Consider the following 14,723-nt stretch of genomic DNA (forward strand, 5'->3'; position numbering starts at 1 on the left):
TGTCGGAGCCCGGTTTGCCCCGGGTGCGCACCTCGCGTGCACCTTCGTCGGGGTGGGCACCTTGGCTGGGTTTGCCCCGGCTGCGCTCCGAAGCGGGGTTATTGGAGCGCCGCCTCTTTTTTTGTCGGAGCGTTTGGTGGGGTTTCTCGCATTGGCTCTTCCGAGGCCCGGTTGCCACCCTGGCGCGCACGAAGTCGGAAGTAGGGTTAATTGCCCGGGTGCGCACCTTTGCCAGGGTGGGCACCTTACCTGGGCTGCGCACCAGGGCGGGCTCAAGATGGCACGCGCGTTCCGTTTTTTTCACTATCTTTCAAAACGGAAATTTTAAAATCTCCTTTTTTTTTTGCCTTTTCTGGAAATTAGTGAAGGCAGCGCATCAAAGGTGCGCACCTCGCTGCCCACCTTGGTGTGCTCTGAGGTGCGCACCCGGGAGCGCTACGAAGTGTGCTCCAAGGTGCGGCGTGCACGTTGTCGGAGCCCGGTTTGCCCCGGGTGCGCACCTCGCCTGCACCTTGGCCGGGGTGGGCACCTTGGCTGGGTTTGCCCAGGGTGCGCTCCGAAGCGGGGTTACTGGAGCGCCCCCTCTTTTTTTGTCAGAGCGTTTGGTGGGGTTTCTCGCATTGGCTCTTCCCAGGCCCGGTTGTTGGGTGCGCTCCCACCCTGGCGCGCGCGAAGTTGGAAGTTGGGTTAATTGCCCGGGCGCGCACCTTCGCCAGGGTGGGCACCTTGGTGCGCACACCTTGGCTGGGCTGCGCACCAGGGCGGGCTCAAGATGGCACCAGCATTCCCTTTTTCTCACTATCTTTCAAAACGGAAATTTTAAAATCTCGTTTTTTTTTTGCCTTTTATGGAAATTAGTGAAGGCATCGCATCAAAGGTGCGCACCTCGCTGCCCACCTTGGTGTGCTCCGAGGTGCCCACCACGGTGCGCAACGCCGGTGCGAACCCGGGAGCGCCCCGATGTGTGCTCCAAGGTGCGGCGTGCACGAAGTCGGACCCCGGTTTGCCCCGGGTGCGCACCTCGCGTGCACCTTGGTGCGCACACCTTGGCTGGGTTGCGCGGCCTGGTGGGCACCATGGTGCGCACCAAGGAGCGCTCCGAAGTGTGCTCCAAGGTGCGGCGTGCACGAAGTCGGAGCCCGGTTTGCCCCGGGTACGCACCTCGCGTGCACCTTCGCCGGGGTGGGCACCTCGGCTGGGTTGCGCGCCCTGGTGCGCACCAAGGAGCGCTCCGAAGTGTGCTCCAAGGTGCGGCGTGCACGAAGTCGGAGCCCGGTTTGCCCCGGGTGCGCACCTTCGCCGCGGTGCGCACCATGGCGTGCACGAAGTCGGAGCCCGGTTTGCCCCGGGTGCGCACCTCGCGTGCACCTTCGGCGGGGTTGCGCGCCCTGGTGGGCACCATGGTGCGCACCAAGGAGCGCTCCGAAGTGTGCTCCAAGGTGCGGCGTGCACGAAGTCGGAGCCCGGTTTGCCCCGGGTGCGCACCTCGCGTGCACCTTCGGCGGGGTTGCGCGCCCTGGTGGGCACCATGGTGCGCACCAAGGAGCGCTCCGAAGTGTGCTCCAAGGTGCGGCGTGCACGAAGTCGGAGCCCGGTTTGCCCCGGGTGCGCACCTCGCGTGCACCTTCGCCGCGGTGGGCACCATGGCGTGCACGAAGTCGGAGCCCGGTTTGCCCCGGGTGCGCACCTCGCGTGCACCTTCGCCGGGGTGGGCACCTCGGCTGGGTTGCGCGCCCTGGTGCGCACCAAGGAGCGCTCCGAAGTGTGCTCCAAGGTGCGGCGTGCACGAAGTCGGAGCCCGGTTTGCCCCGGGTGCGCACCTCGCGTGCACCTTCGCCAGGGTGGGCACCTCGGTGCGCACACCTTCTCAATGTTTTCTTGCCTTTTCTGGAAATTGGTGAAGGCAGCGCATCAAAGGTGCGCACCTCGGTGTGCTCCGAGGTGCGAACCCGAGAGCGCTCCGAGGTGCCCACGAAGTCGAAAGTCGGGTTAATTGCATTGTTTTCCCCGGGTGCGCTCCGAGGTGCGCAACATCGGCGCGCACCAAGGAGGGCTCCGAAGTGTGCTCCAAGGTGCGCACGATGGCGTGCACCTCTGGTGCGCACGATTCGGAGCTCGGTTTGACCGGGGTGCGCACACCTTGGCTGGGTTGCGCACCTTTTGTGCGCTCCAAGGTGCGCACGAAGTCGGAGCTCGGTTTGCCCCGGGTGCGCACCTTCGCCAGGGTGCGCACCTTGATGCGCACGCCTTGGCTGGGCTGCGCACCTTGGTGGGCGCCATGGTGCGCACCTTTCGTGCGCTCCAAGGTGCGCACGAAGTCGGAGCTCGGTTTGCCCCGGGTGCGCACCTTGGTGGGCGCCATGGTGCACTCCGAGGTGCCCAAGATTGGTGCGCACCAAGGAGCGCTCCGAAGTGCGCTCCAAGGTGCGCGCGAAGTCGAAAGTTGGGTTAATTGTCCGGTTTGCCTCGGGTGCGCACCTTGCGTGCACCTTCGCCAGGGTGGGCGCCTTGGTGCGCACACCTTGGCTGGGCTGCGCACACCTTGGCACCCGCGTTTCCTTCATTTTAAATTTTTTTTTTTTACAATCTCTCAAGTGGGAAATTCTATAATCTCAACTTTTTTTGCCTTTTCAGGAAACTTTTGAATGGAGCGCATCATTGGTGCGCTCCGAAGTGTGCTCCAAAGCTCTCTCCAGCTGCGTGCACCTGCCCCGGCCGCGCACCCGGCCCCGCCCAGCTTCGCTCACCTGTCCCGGGCGTCTGGTGCGGAACCTTAGAGTAAGAAACATCACCGTGCACCTTGGCCAACGTGCGCGACTCGACCGAGCGCGCACTGGCCGAGGTGCACACCGATTTCACCTGGGTGCGCGCGCAGCACCTCGGGCGCACCGGGGTGCGCGCACAACGCCCGGGTTGCACCGTGGCCTGTGTGCTCGGGGCGCCTCGGGTGCGCGCTCGGTGTCGCCCCCGCGCGCGCGGTAGTGCGGGCAGCGCACCCCGGCCCGGCCCGGCCCCGACGAGAACGCAAACGGGCAAAAGGTTTATTCAAATAGCATTGCGACGCCCGGCGAAAAACTAAAAAAGGGTGCAACACCGGGACTTCCCGGGAGGTCACCCATCCCAGTACTACTCCGGCCCAAGCGCGCTTAACTGCGGAGTTCTGATGGGATCCGGTGCACTAACGCTGGTATGATCGCACCCGTTATGAGCTTGTCGCAGTGTGTACTTAGCAAACCGCGACCCACGTGCGAATCCACCCCGGCCACCCACCCCCGTCGAGGTGCACACCCTCCCTCGCGAAGTGCGCCCCGTTCGCCAAGTGTGAGCCCTGCCCGGGTGCGCGCACCTTGCTAGGGCGTCGGGTGTGCACCCGGCCCGGCCTACGTGCGTGCACCTGGAGGGGGCGTCGTGTGCGTGCAGTGTCCCGTCTGCAACGCGGTGCCCACACACCACCTCGGGCGCAACGACCTGCGCTCACATGTGGGCCGAGTGCACCTTGGTGCATGTTCGGGGCGCCTCGGGTGCACGCTCGATCTTGCCCCGGTGCACCAAGGCGCTCGGTTTGCCCCGGGTGCGCACTTGGTGCAAGGTGGGCACCCAAAATAGGGATCAAGCACCAAAACACAAGTTTCGGGATGCAAAATGGGACCCAAGGACCACAAATGCGTTCCAAGACCCATGATGGGTCCACGAGAACAAAAATGTGTTCCGAGACTTAATAAACAAATATTGGGTTTTAGGAGAAGAAACATGCTCTGATGCCCAAAACGAGAATCGACCCCGAAAAGGCCACAGGCCAAAAGTGGGATGCGAGACAAAAAAAAATGGGACCCGAGGACCAAAATTGGGTTCCCAGGTCGAAGACAGGGCAACCGGACAAGAAACGACCTCTAAGGCTCGAAATGAGTCCCGACGACTAAAACTTGACAAGAAGCACCCATCAGGCACCCAACTCGACACCCATGGGATGCCGACCCACCCGGGCTTCCACCTAGCACACCTTGGCACCCACCCACCCTCGCACCCAACCTCGCACCCAACTTAGCACCTTTGAACCCACATTGGCACTCACCCTGACCCTGGCACCTTGGAACCCACATTGGCACTCACCTTGACCCTGGCACCCACCTTTGCACTCACCTTGGGACCCACCCTGGCTCCCACCTCGGCACCCACCCAGACACCCACCTTGGTTCCTTGGCACCCACCTTGGATCCTTGGCACCCACCCCGACACCCACCTTGGCACGCAACTTGGCTACTTGCCACCCACCTTGGCTCCTTGACGCCCACCCCGACAACCACCCCGTGACCTACCCTGGCTAGGGTTGGTGCACACCCACCCTGGTGCCCACCTTGGCACCCACCCTATGACCCACCTTGGCACGCACCTTAGTACCCACCCCGTTACCCACCCTAGGACCCACCCCGTGACCCACCTTGGCCAGGGTGGGTGCACCCACCCTGGTGCCCACCTTGGCACCCACCCATCCTAGCACCCAGCCTGTGACCGGGCTTGGAACCCAACCTTGCACCCGCACCCGTCTTGGCCAGTGTGGGTGCGCACCCATCCTGGCACCCACGTTGTGACACACCCTTTAACCCACGCACCCTAGCACCCACGTTGGCACCCACCTTGGAACCCAACCTAGCAACTTGGCACCCACCCCGTGACCCACCTTGGCATCCACCATAGCAGTCGCCGACTTGGCACCCACCTCGGCACCCACCTTGACACTTGTGGACCCACCTTGCCACTCACCCTAGCATCGACCCATCCTAGCACCCACCCTGGCACCTTTGCACCCTAGCACTCACCCATCCTAGCACCTAACCTGTGACCCACCTTGACACTCACCCTCGCACCCACCTTGGAACCCAACCTAGCACCCACCCACCCTGACACCAACCCTAGCACCTACCCACCCTTGCACCCACCCTGTGACCCATCTTGGCACCCACCCATCCTACCACTCAACCTATCACCCACCTTCTCACCCACCTTGGCATCCACCTTAGCACCCACCCACACTGGCACCTTGGCACCCACCTCGGGCAAGGTGGGTGCACACCCACCCTGGCACCCAATTTAGAACCCACCGAGCATGTTACCCACCTTGGCACCCACATTGCAGCCCACCCTAGTACCCACCCTATGACCCACATTGGCATCCACACCCTAGCACCCAGGCACCTCGACACCCGCCTTGACACCCACCCTAGCACTGAACCTGTGACCCACCTTGGAACTCACCCTAGAACCCACCCACCCTGTGAACCACCTTGGCATCCACCTTAGCACCCACCCACCTTGGCACCCACTCTAGCACTCACCCATCCTAACACCCAACTTGTTACCCACCTTGGCACCCGCCCTCGCGTCCACCTTGAAACCCACCCTAGCACCCACCCACGCAGGAGCCCACCTTGGCACCCAACCTAACACCCACGCATCCTGGCACCCAACTTGTGACCCACCTTGGAACCCACCCTAGTACCCACCTTTGAACCCACTATATCACCAACCCACCTTGGCACCCACCCTATGACCCTCTTTGGAATCCACCCTAGCACGCACCCACCCTGGCACCCACCATGGAGCGCACCCTAGCACCCACCCACCTCGGCACGCACCTCAACACCCACCTTGGTGTGCGCACTGCGCCAACCTCTCAAAGACCCTATGTGGTGCGCTCCAAAGTGTACACCTTTGGTGCGCTCCAAGGTGCGCACCTTTGGTGCACACCGAGGTGCACACCAAAGTGTGCACCGAGGTGAGCACCAAAGTGCACTCCAGGGTGCACACCAAGGCGTGCACCTTTGGTGCGGTCAATGCAAACGAATTCGGAAGTTGGGGTCGATGTCCTAATCGCTGCTGCAGACTACACGTATGAGAATCGGACAAATAGCTTTATATAGGGGAGGTGTTGCGTTTGATGGGTCGACTCCCCTGGTTGTGTGCACTGCACCAACTTCAAAGACCCTGTCTTGTTTAAGAAGTCAAAAGTTGGGGTGGATGTCCTAATCATTGCTGCAGTCTACGCATGTATGAGAATCAGACAAATAGCTTATATAGGGGAGGTGTTGCATTCGGTGGGTTGACTCCCCTGGTTGTGCGCACTGCGCCAACCTCAAAGACCCCGCATAGCAGAAGAAGTCGGAAGTCGGATTTTGGTGAGCACCAAGGCGTGCACCTTTGGTGCGGTCAACGCAGACGAATTCAGAAGTTGGGGTGGATGTCCTAATCGTTGTTGCAGGCTACACATGTATGAGAATCAGACAAATAGCTTATATAGGGGAGGTGTTGGGTTTGATGGGTCAACTCCCTTGGTTGTGCGCATTACGCCAACCTCAAAGACCTTGTTTTCGTTAAGAAGTCAAAAGTTGGGGTCAATGTCCTAATGGCTCCTGCAGGCTACACATGTATGAGAATCGGACAAATAGCTTATATAGGGGAGGTGTTGGGTTTGATGGGTCGACTCCCCTGGTTGTGCGCATTACGTCAACCTCAAAGACCTTGTTTTCGTTAAGAAGTCAAAAGTTGGGGTCGATGTCCTAATTGCTCCTGTAGACTACACATGTATGAGAATCAGACAAATAGCTTATATAGGGGAGGTGTTGGGTTTGATGGGTTGACTCCCCTAGTTGTTCGCATTACACCAACCTCAAAGACCTTGTTTTCGTTTAGAAGCCGAAAGTTGGGGTCGATGTCCTAATTGCTCCTGCAGGCTACGCATGTATGAGAATCAGACAAATAGCTTATATAGGGGAGGTGTTGGGTTTGATGGGTCGACTCCCCTGGTTGTGCGCATTGCGCCAACCTCAAAGACCCTGCATTGCGGATGAAGTCGAAAGTCAGAGTTTGGTGTGCTACAAGGTGTGGTCGAAGGTGCTCACCTAGGTGTGCACCTTTGGAGCACAGGAAAAGTGCCCTCCAAAAGTGCGCACCTTTGGAGTGCACAAAAGTGCCCTCCAAAAGTGCGCACCTTTGGAGCGCAGAAAAGTGCCCTCCAAAAAGTGCCCTCCAAAAGTGCGCACCTTTGGAGCGCAGAAAAGTGCCCTCCAAAAAGTGCCCTCCAAAAGTGCGCACCTTTGGAGCGCAGAAAAGTGCCCTCCAAAAAGTGCCCTCCAAAAGTGCGCACCTTTGGAGCGCAGAAAAGTGCCCTCCAAAAAGTGCCCTCCAAAAGTGCGCACCTTTGGAGCGCAGAAAAGTGCCCTCCAAAAAGTGCCCTCCAAAAGTGCGCACCTTTGGAGCGCAGAAAAGTGCCCTCCAAAAAGTGCCCTCCAAAAGTGCGCACCTTTGGAGCGCAGAAAAGTGCCCTCCAAAAAGTGCCCTCCAAAAGTGCGCACCTTTGGAGCGCAGAAAAGTGCCCTCCAAAAAGTGCCCTCCAAAAGTGCGCACCTTTGGAGCGCAGAAAAGTGCCCTCCAAAAAGTGCCCTCCAAAAGTGCGCACCTTTGGAGCGCAGAAAAGTGCCCTCCAAAAAGTGCCCTCCAAAAGTGCGCACCTTTGGAGCGCAGAAAAGTGCCCTCCAAAAGTGCGCACTTTTGGTGCGCACCAAGGCGCTGGTTCGGTCGTTGCAGGCGAGTTCGGAAGTTGGGGTCGATGTCCTGAGCGGAGGTGCAAACTACACAGGTGTCGGAATCGGACAAATAGCTTATATAGGGGAGGTGTATGCTTCGATGGGTCGACTCCCCAGGTTGAGCGCACCGCGCCAACCTCAAAGACCCTACGGTATGGATGAAGTCGGAAGTTGGGTCCGATGACCGATTCGATTAGTAGGTATGCTCATGAGGTCGGAATTTGGGTCCGATGACCTGCCATGTGCAGGAAGGCGAATGTTGACACTGTGCGTTGCAAGGTGCACACCAAGGCGCTGGTGCGGTCTTTTTAGTCGAGTTCGGAAGTTGGGGTCGATGTCCTGATCGGAGGTGCAAGCTACACAGGTGTGGGAATCGGACAAATAGCTTATATAGGGGAGGTGTATGCTTCGTTGGGTCGACTCCCCGGGTTGAGCGCACCGCGCCAACCTCAAAGACCCTACGGTATGGATGAAGTCGGAAGTTGGGTCCGATGACCGATTCGATATGTAGGCATACTCGCGAGGTCGGAATTTGGGTCCGATGACCTGCCACGTGCAGGAAGGCGAATGTTGGCACTGTGCGTTGCAAGGTGCGCACCAAGGCGCTGGTTCGGTCGTTGGAGGCGAGTTCGGAAGTTGGGGTCGATGTCTTGATCGGAGGTGCAAACTACACAGGTGTGGGAATCGGACAAATAGCTTATATAGGGGAGGTGTATGCTTCGTTGGGTCGACTCCCCGGGTTGAGCGCACCGCGCCAACCTCAAAGACCCTACGGTATGGATGAAGTCGGAAGTTGGGTCCGATGACCGATTCGATATGTAGGCATACTCGCGAGGTCGGAATTTGGGTCCGATGACCTGCCATGTGCAGGAAGGCGAATGTTGGGACTGTGCGTCGCAAGGTGCGCACCAAGGCGCTGGTGCCGTCGTTGCAGTCGAGTTCGGAAGTTGGGGTCGATGTCCTGGTCAGAGGTGCAAACTACACAGGTGTGGGAATCGGACAAATAGCTTATATAGGGGAGGTGTATGCTTCGATGGGTCGACTCCCTGGGTTGAGCGCACCGCGCCAACCTCAAAGACCCTACAGTATGGATGAAGTCGGAAGTTGGGTCCGATGACCGATTCGATACGTAGGCATATTGGCGAGGTCTGAATTTGTGTCCGATGACCTGCCATGCGCAGGAAGGCGGAATTTGGGTCCGATGACCGAGTTGATGGCGTGCCATGCGCAGAAAGGCGGAATTTGGGTCCGATGACCGAGTTGATGTTGATGGCCCGCCATGCACAGGAAGGCGGAATTTGGGTCCGATGACCGATTTGAAGGCGTGCCATACGCAAAAAGGCGGAGTTTGGGTCCGATGACCGAGTTGATATTGATGGCCCGCCATGCGCAGGAAGGCGGAATTTGGGTCCGATGACCTGACATACGCATGGAGTCCGACTCGGGGGCCGATGTTCGATTCGATGACTTGCATTGTGGGTAAAGTCGGAAGTTGTGGTCTTTGACCCGATTCGATGACCAGACTTCGGCTGCTTGAGAATCGGACAAATAACTTATATAGGGGAGGTAGTGTTCTCGAGCATCCTCCCCCCGTGCCCGTTTATGTCGATTGATGCTGGTGCTCGACTGGTTGGAGCGCTCGGATGCAAAAATCTTGCACCAGGATTTATCGATTGTGATGGACACGGCAAGTCTCCTGATTGCTATGCAGGAGCTCATCGTGAATCTCTATGCGGCCTTGGTATGGACTCGACCTGCGGAATGGTTCGGCAATGGTAGTCGCTCCAACACGTCCTTGCAATGGCCACAGAGGTGATTCGACTAGAGCTCCAGTCTAGCTTTTGGGTTGCTTGGCGGACTGGTATAGCCGCGATCGAGTTCCGGCCATGAACGTTTTAGATAGCTCTTGGGCTTTCTGGGACGGAAGTCGGAAGTTTGGGCTGTTGTCCGATTTGATGACCATTCTTCGGATGTGTGAGAATCGGACAAATAACTTATATAGGGGACTGTGTTGTCTCACGCAGCCCCCTCCGTGCCCCTCTATCTCGACCGATGTTGGTGCTTGAAAGGGTTGGGATCGCTCGGATTTATAAACGTGCACCACCATTTGTCGAGTGTGAGGGACGCGGCAGGTCTCCTAAATGCTATGCGGGCGCTCTCTGAGAATCTCTATCCGGCCTCGACACAGACTAGTCTTGCTGAATGGTTTGGCACTGGTAGTCGATCCAACACGTCGTTGTTGTGGCCGCCTAGGCGATTCGATTCGAGCCCCCGTCTAGCTTTTGGGTTGCTTGGCGGATTTTGCCCTATCCGCAAGTGAGCTCGGTCCCTAAACGTTCGAGAAACCCGATTGCTATGCGCCGACTCTCTTTCTTGCGAGCCTCCATCTAGCTTTTGGGTCTCTACGGAACGGAAGTCGGAATCTGGGACCGTTGTTTGATTCGACGAGGCAGACTACGGTTGTGCGAGAATCGGACAAATAACTTATATAGGGGAGGTGTTGACTGGAGCATTCTCCCCCGTGCCCCTCTAACTCGACCAATGCTGGCGCTCGAACGGTGGTAGCGCTCGGATTTTCATTGAGCGCCAGCATTGGTCGATTTAGAGGGGCATGCGAGATTCCCGAATGCTATGCGAGGGCTCTAACGGAAATGTCTATTGGTTTCGGTATGGATGCAATTGCGAGTGGTTCGGCAAAGGTAGTCGTTCCGATGCGTCCATGTCGTGGCCAAATCGATAATTCGATTTGAGCCCTCGTATAGCATTTGGGTCTCTCGATGTGATTCCGCATTCCAGTCCCTTTGGGCACTGCTTGAGCCGCATCCCAGGGGGTTCCCTTCCCAATAATCTGCCTCGCAACCCGATTGCTATGCGGTGAGGCTCCTCGGCCGCCTCGGAACTATCTGTGTATCAGACGCATCGCGGGATAAGGGGTTGGCAACGGTAGTCGCCCCAAGCGCGTCCGATGCTTGGACCATTCCGAGGCGGCCCTGAAGCCTCTTCCGTCTAGCCGTTGGGTCCTTCTCGCCGCATCCCTCGCCTCGCACCCCGATTGCTATGCGGTGAGGCTCCTCGGCCGCCTCGGAACTATCTGTGTATCGGACGCGTCGCGGGATAAGGGGTTGTCACTGGTAGTCGCCCCAAGCGCGTCCGATGCTTGGACCATTCCGAGGCGGCCCTGAAGCCTCTTCCGTCTAGCCGTTGGGTCCTTCTCGCCGCATCCCTCGCCTCGCACCCCGATTGCTATGCGGTGAGGCTCCTCGGCCGCCTCGGAACTATCTGTGTATCGGACGCGTCGCGGGATAAGGGGTTGTCATTGGTAGTCGCCCCAAGCGCGTCCGATGCTTGGACCATTCCGAGGCGGCCCTGAAGCCTCTTCCGTCTAGCCGTTGGGTCCTTCTCGCCGCATCCCTCGCCTCGCACCCCGATTGCTATGCGGTGAGGCTCCTCGGCCGCCTCAGAACTATCTGTGTATCGGACGCGTCGCGGGATAAGGGGTTGTCACTGGTAGTCGCCCCAAGCGCGTCCGATGCTTGGACCATTCCGAGGCGGCCCTGAAGCCTCTTCCGTCTAGCCGTTGGGTCCTTCTCGCCGCATCCCTCGCCTCGCACCCCGATTGCTATGCGGTGAGGCTCCTCGGCCGCCTCGGAACTATCTGTGTATCGGACGCGTCGCGGGATAAGGGGTTGTCACTGGTAGTCGCCCCAAGCGCGTTCGATGCTTGGACCATTCCGAGGCGGCCCTGAAGCCTCTTCCGTCTAGCCGTTGGGTCCTTCTCGCCGCATCCCTCGCCTCGCACCCCGATTGCTATGCGGTGAGGCTCCTCGGCCGCCTTGGAACTATCTGTGTATCGGACGCGTCGCGGGATAAGGGGTTGTCACTGGTAGTCGCCCCAAGCGCGTCCGATGCTTGGACCATTCCGAGGCGGACCCGAAGCCTCTTCCGTCTAGCCGTTGGGTCCTTCTCGCCGCATCCTTCGCCTCGCACCCCGATTGCTATGCGGTGAGGCTCCTCGGCCGCCTCGGAACTATCTGTGTATCGGACGCGTCGCGGGATAAGGGGTTGTCACTGGTAGTCGCCCCAAGCGCGTCCGATGCTTGGACCATTCCGAGGCGGACCCGAAGCCTCTTCCGTCTAGCCGTTGGGTCATTCTCGCCGCATCCCTCGCCTCGCACCCCGATTGCTATGCGGTGAGGCTCCTCGGCCGCCTTGGAACTATCTGTGTATCGGACGCGTCGCGGGATAAGGGGTTGTCACTGGTAGTCGCCCCAAGCGCGTCCGATGCTTGGACCATTCCGAGGCGGACCCGAAGCCTCTTCCGTCTAGCCGTTGGGTCCTTCTCGCCGCATCCCTCGCCTCGCACCCCGATTGCTATGCGGTGAGGCTCCTCGGCCGCCTTGGAACTATCTGTGTATCGGACGCGTCGCGGGATAAGGGGTTGTCACTGGTAGTCGCCCCAAGCGCGTCCGATGCTTGGACCATTCCGAGGCGGACCCGAAGCCTCTTCCGTCTAGCCGTTGGGTCCTTCTCGCCGCATCCCTCGCCTCGCACCCCGATTGCTATGCGGTGAGGCTCCTCGGCCGCCTTGGAACTATCTGTGTATCGGACGCGTCGCGGGATAAGGGGTTGTCACTGGTAGTCGCCCCAAGCGCGTCCGATGCTTGGACCATTCCGAGGCGGCCCCGAAGCCTCTTCCGTCTAGCCGTTGGGTCCTTCTCGCCGCATCCCTCGCCTCGCACCCCGATTGCTATGCGGTGAGGCTCCTCGGCCGCCTTGGAACTATCTGTGTATCGGACGCGTCGCGGGATAAGGGGTTGTCACTGGTAGTCGCCCCAAGCGCGTCCGATGCTTGGACCATTCCGAGGCGGCCCCGAAGCCTCTTCCGTGTAGCCGTTGGGTCCTTCTCGCCGCATCCCTCGCCTCGCACCCCGATTGCTATGCGGTGAGGCTCCTCGGCCGCCTTGGAACTATCTGTGTATCGGACGCGTCGCGGGATAAGGGGTTGTCACTGGTAGTCGCCCCAAGCGCGTCCGATGCTTGGACCATTCCGAGGCGGACCTGAAGCCTCTTCCCTCTAGCCGTTGGGGCTTTCTCGCCGCATCCCTCGCCTCGCACCCTGATTGCTATGCTGTGAGGCTCCTCGGCCGCCTTGGAACTATCTGTGTATCGGACGCATCGCGGGATAAGGGGTTGGCAGTGGTAGTCGCCCCAAGCGCATCCGATGCTTGGACCATTCCGAGGCGGCCCTGCAGCCTCTTCCGTCTAGCCGTTGGGGCCATCTCGCCGCATCCCCCACCTCGCACCACGATTGCTATGCGGTGAGGCTCCTTGGCCGCCTCGGAACTATCTGTGTATCGGACGCATCGCGGGATAAGGGGTTGTCACTGGTAGTCGCCCCAAGCGCGTCCGATGCTTGGACTATTCCGAGGCGGCCCTGCAGCCTCTTCCGTCTAGCCGTTGGGGCCATCTCGCTGCATCCCCCACCTCCTCGGCCGCCTCGGAACTATCTGTGTATCGGACGCATCGCGGGATAAGGGGTTGGCAGTGGTAGTCGCCCCAAGCGCGTCCGATGCTTGGACTATTCCGAGGCAGCCCTGCAGCCTCTTCCGTCTAGCCTTTGGGGCCATCTCGCCGCATCCCTCGCCTCGCACCCCGATTGCTATGCGGTGAGGCTCCTCGGCCGCCTGGGAACTATCTTCGTATCGGACGCATCGCGGGATAAGGGGTTGTCACTGGTAGTCGCCCCAAGCGCGTCCGATGCTTGGACTATTCCGAGGCGGCCCTGTGGCCTCTTCCGTCTAGCCGTTGGGGCCATCTCGCCGCATCCCCCACCTCGCACCCCGATTGCTATGCGGTGAGGCTCTTCGGCCGCCTTGAAACTATCTTCGTATCGGACGCATCGCGGGATAAGGGGTTGTCACTGGTAGTGGCCCCAAGCGCGTCCGATGCTTGGACTATTCCGAGGCGGCCCTGCAGCCTCTTCCGTCTAGCCGTTGGGGCCATCTCGCCGCATCCCCCACCTCGCACCCCGATTGCTATGCGGTGAGGCTCCTCGGCCGCCTTGGAACTATCTTCGTATCGGACGCATCGCGGGATAAGGGGTTGTCACTGGTAGTCGCCCCAAGCGCGTCCGATGCTTGGACTATTCCGACGCGGCCCTGTGGCCTCTTCCGTCTAGCCGTTGGGGCCATCTCGCCGCATCCCCCACCTCGCACCCCGATTGCTATGCGGTGAGGCTCCTCGGCCGCCTTGGAACCATCTTCGTATCGGACGCATCGCGGGATAGGGGGCTGTCACTGGTAGTCGCCCCAAGCGTGTCCGATGCTTGGACCATTCCTAGGCGGCCCTGAAGCCTCTTCCGTCTAGCCGTTGGGGCCTTCCCGCCCCATCCCTCGCCTCGCACCCCCGATTGCTATGCGGTGAGGCTCCTCGGCCGCCTTGGAACCATCTGTGTATCGGACGCATCGCGGGATAAGGGGTTGGCACTGGCAGTCGCCCCAAGCGCGTCCGATGCTTGGACCATTCCGAGGTGGCCCTGAAGCCTCTTCCGTCTAGCCGTTGGGGCCTTCCCGCCCCATCCCTCGCCTCGCACCCCGATTGATATGCGGTGAGGCTCCTCGGCCGCCTTGGAACTATCTGTGTATCGGACGCATCGCGGGATAAGGGGTTGGCACTGGTAGTCGTCCCAATCGCATCCGATGCTTGGACCATTCCGAGGCGGCCCTGCAGCCTCTTCCGTTTAGCCGTCGGGGCCTTCCCGCCGCATCCCTCGCCTCGCATCCCGATTCCTATGCGGTGAGTCTTCTCGGCCGCCGCGGAACTATACCTGTTATTGCTACTGCATCCTTCGGCTGGTAACCTCCTCTGCCGCCTTGGAACGTTCTCTTTGTCGGACGCGTCGCGGGATAAGGGGTTGGCACTGGTAGTCGCCCCAAGCGCGCCCGATGCATAGACCGCTCCGAGTCGACCTTGCTTTCAGCCTCTCACATGCATAGACCTCTCTGAGTCGACCCTGCAGCCTCTCACGTTTAGCCTTTGGAATCTCGCCTCACAACATGATTGCTATCCTTGATGCATCCCTTGCCTCGAGCCCTGATTGCTTTCTTGGCTGCATCCCTCCTCTCCTCACAGCCCGGTTGTCAT

The 14,723-nt window shown here is 59.8% G+C and overlaps 1 non-coding gene across 1 annotated transcript; it reads right to left on the reverse strand.

The window, feature by feature from the left end:
- Positions 1 to 3,082: 3,082 nt before the first annotated feature.
- LOC131869847 (5S ribosomal RNA) lies at positions 3,083 to 3,201 on the reverse strand. The gene has a single exon (XR_009368216.1). It is a non-coding gene; the product is annotated as a 5S ribosomal RNA (ribosomal RNA).
- Between the last annotated feature and the right edge of the window lie 11,522 nt (positions 3,202 to 14,723).

This window comes from Cryptomeria japonica, unplaced genomic scaffold (assembly GCF_030272615.1).
Source record: "Cryptomeria japonica unplaced genomic scaffold, Sugi_1.0 HiC_scaffold_271, whole genome shotgun sequence".
NCBI lineage: Eukaryota > Viridiplantae > Streptophyta > Pinopsida > Cupressales > Cupressaceae > Cryptomeria > Cryptomeria japonica.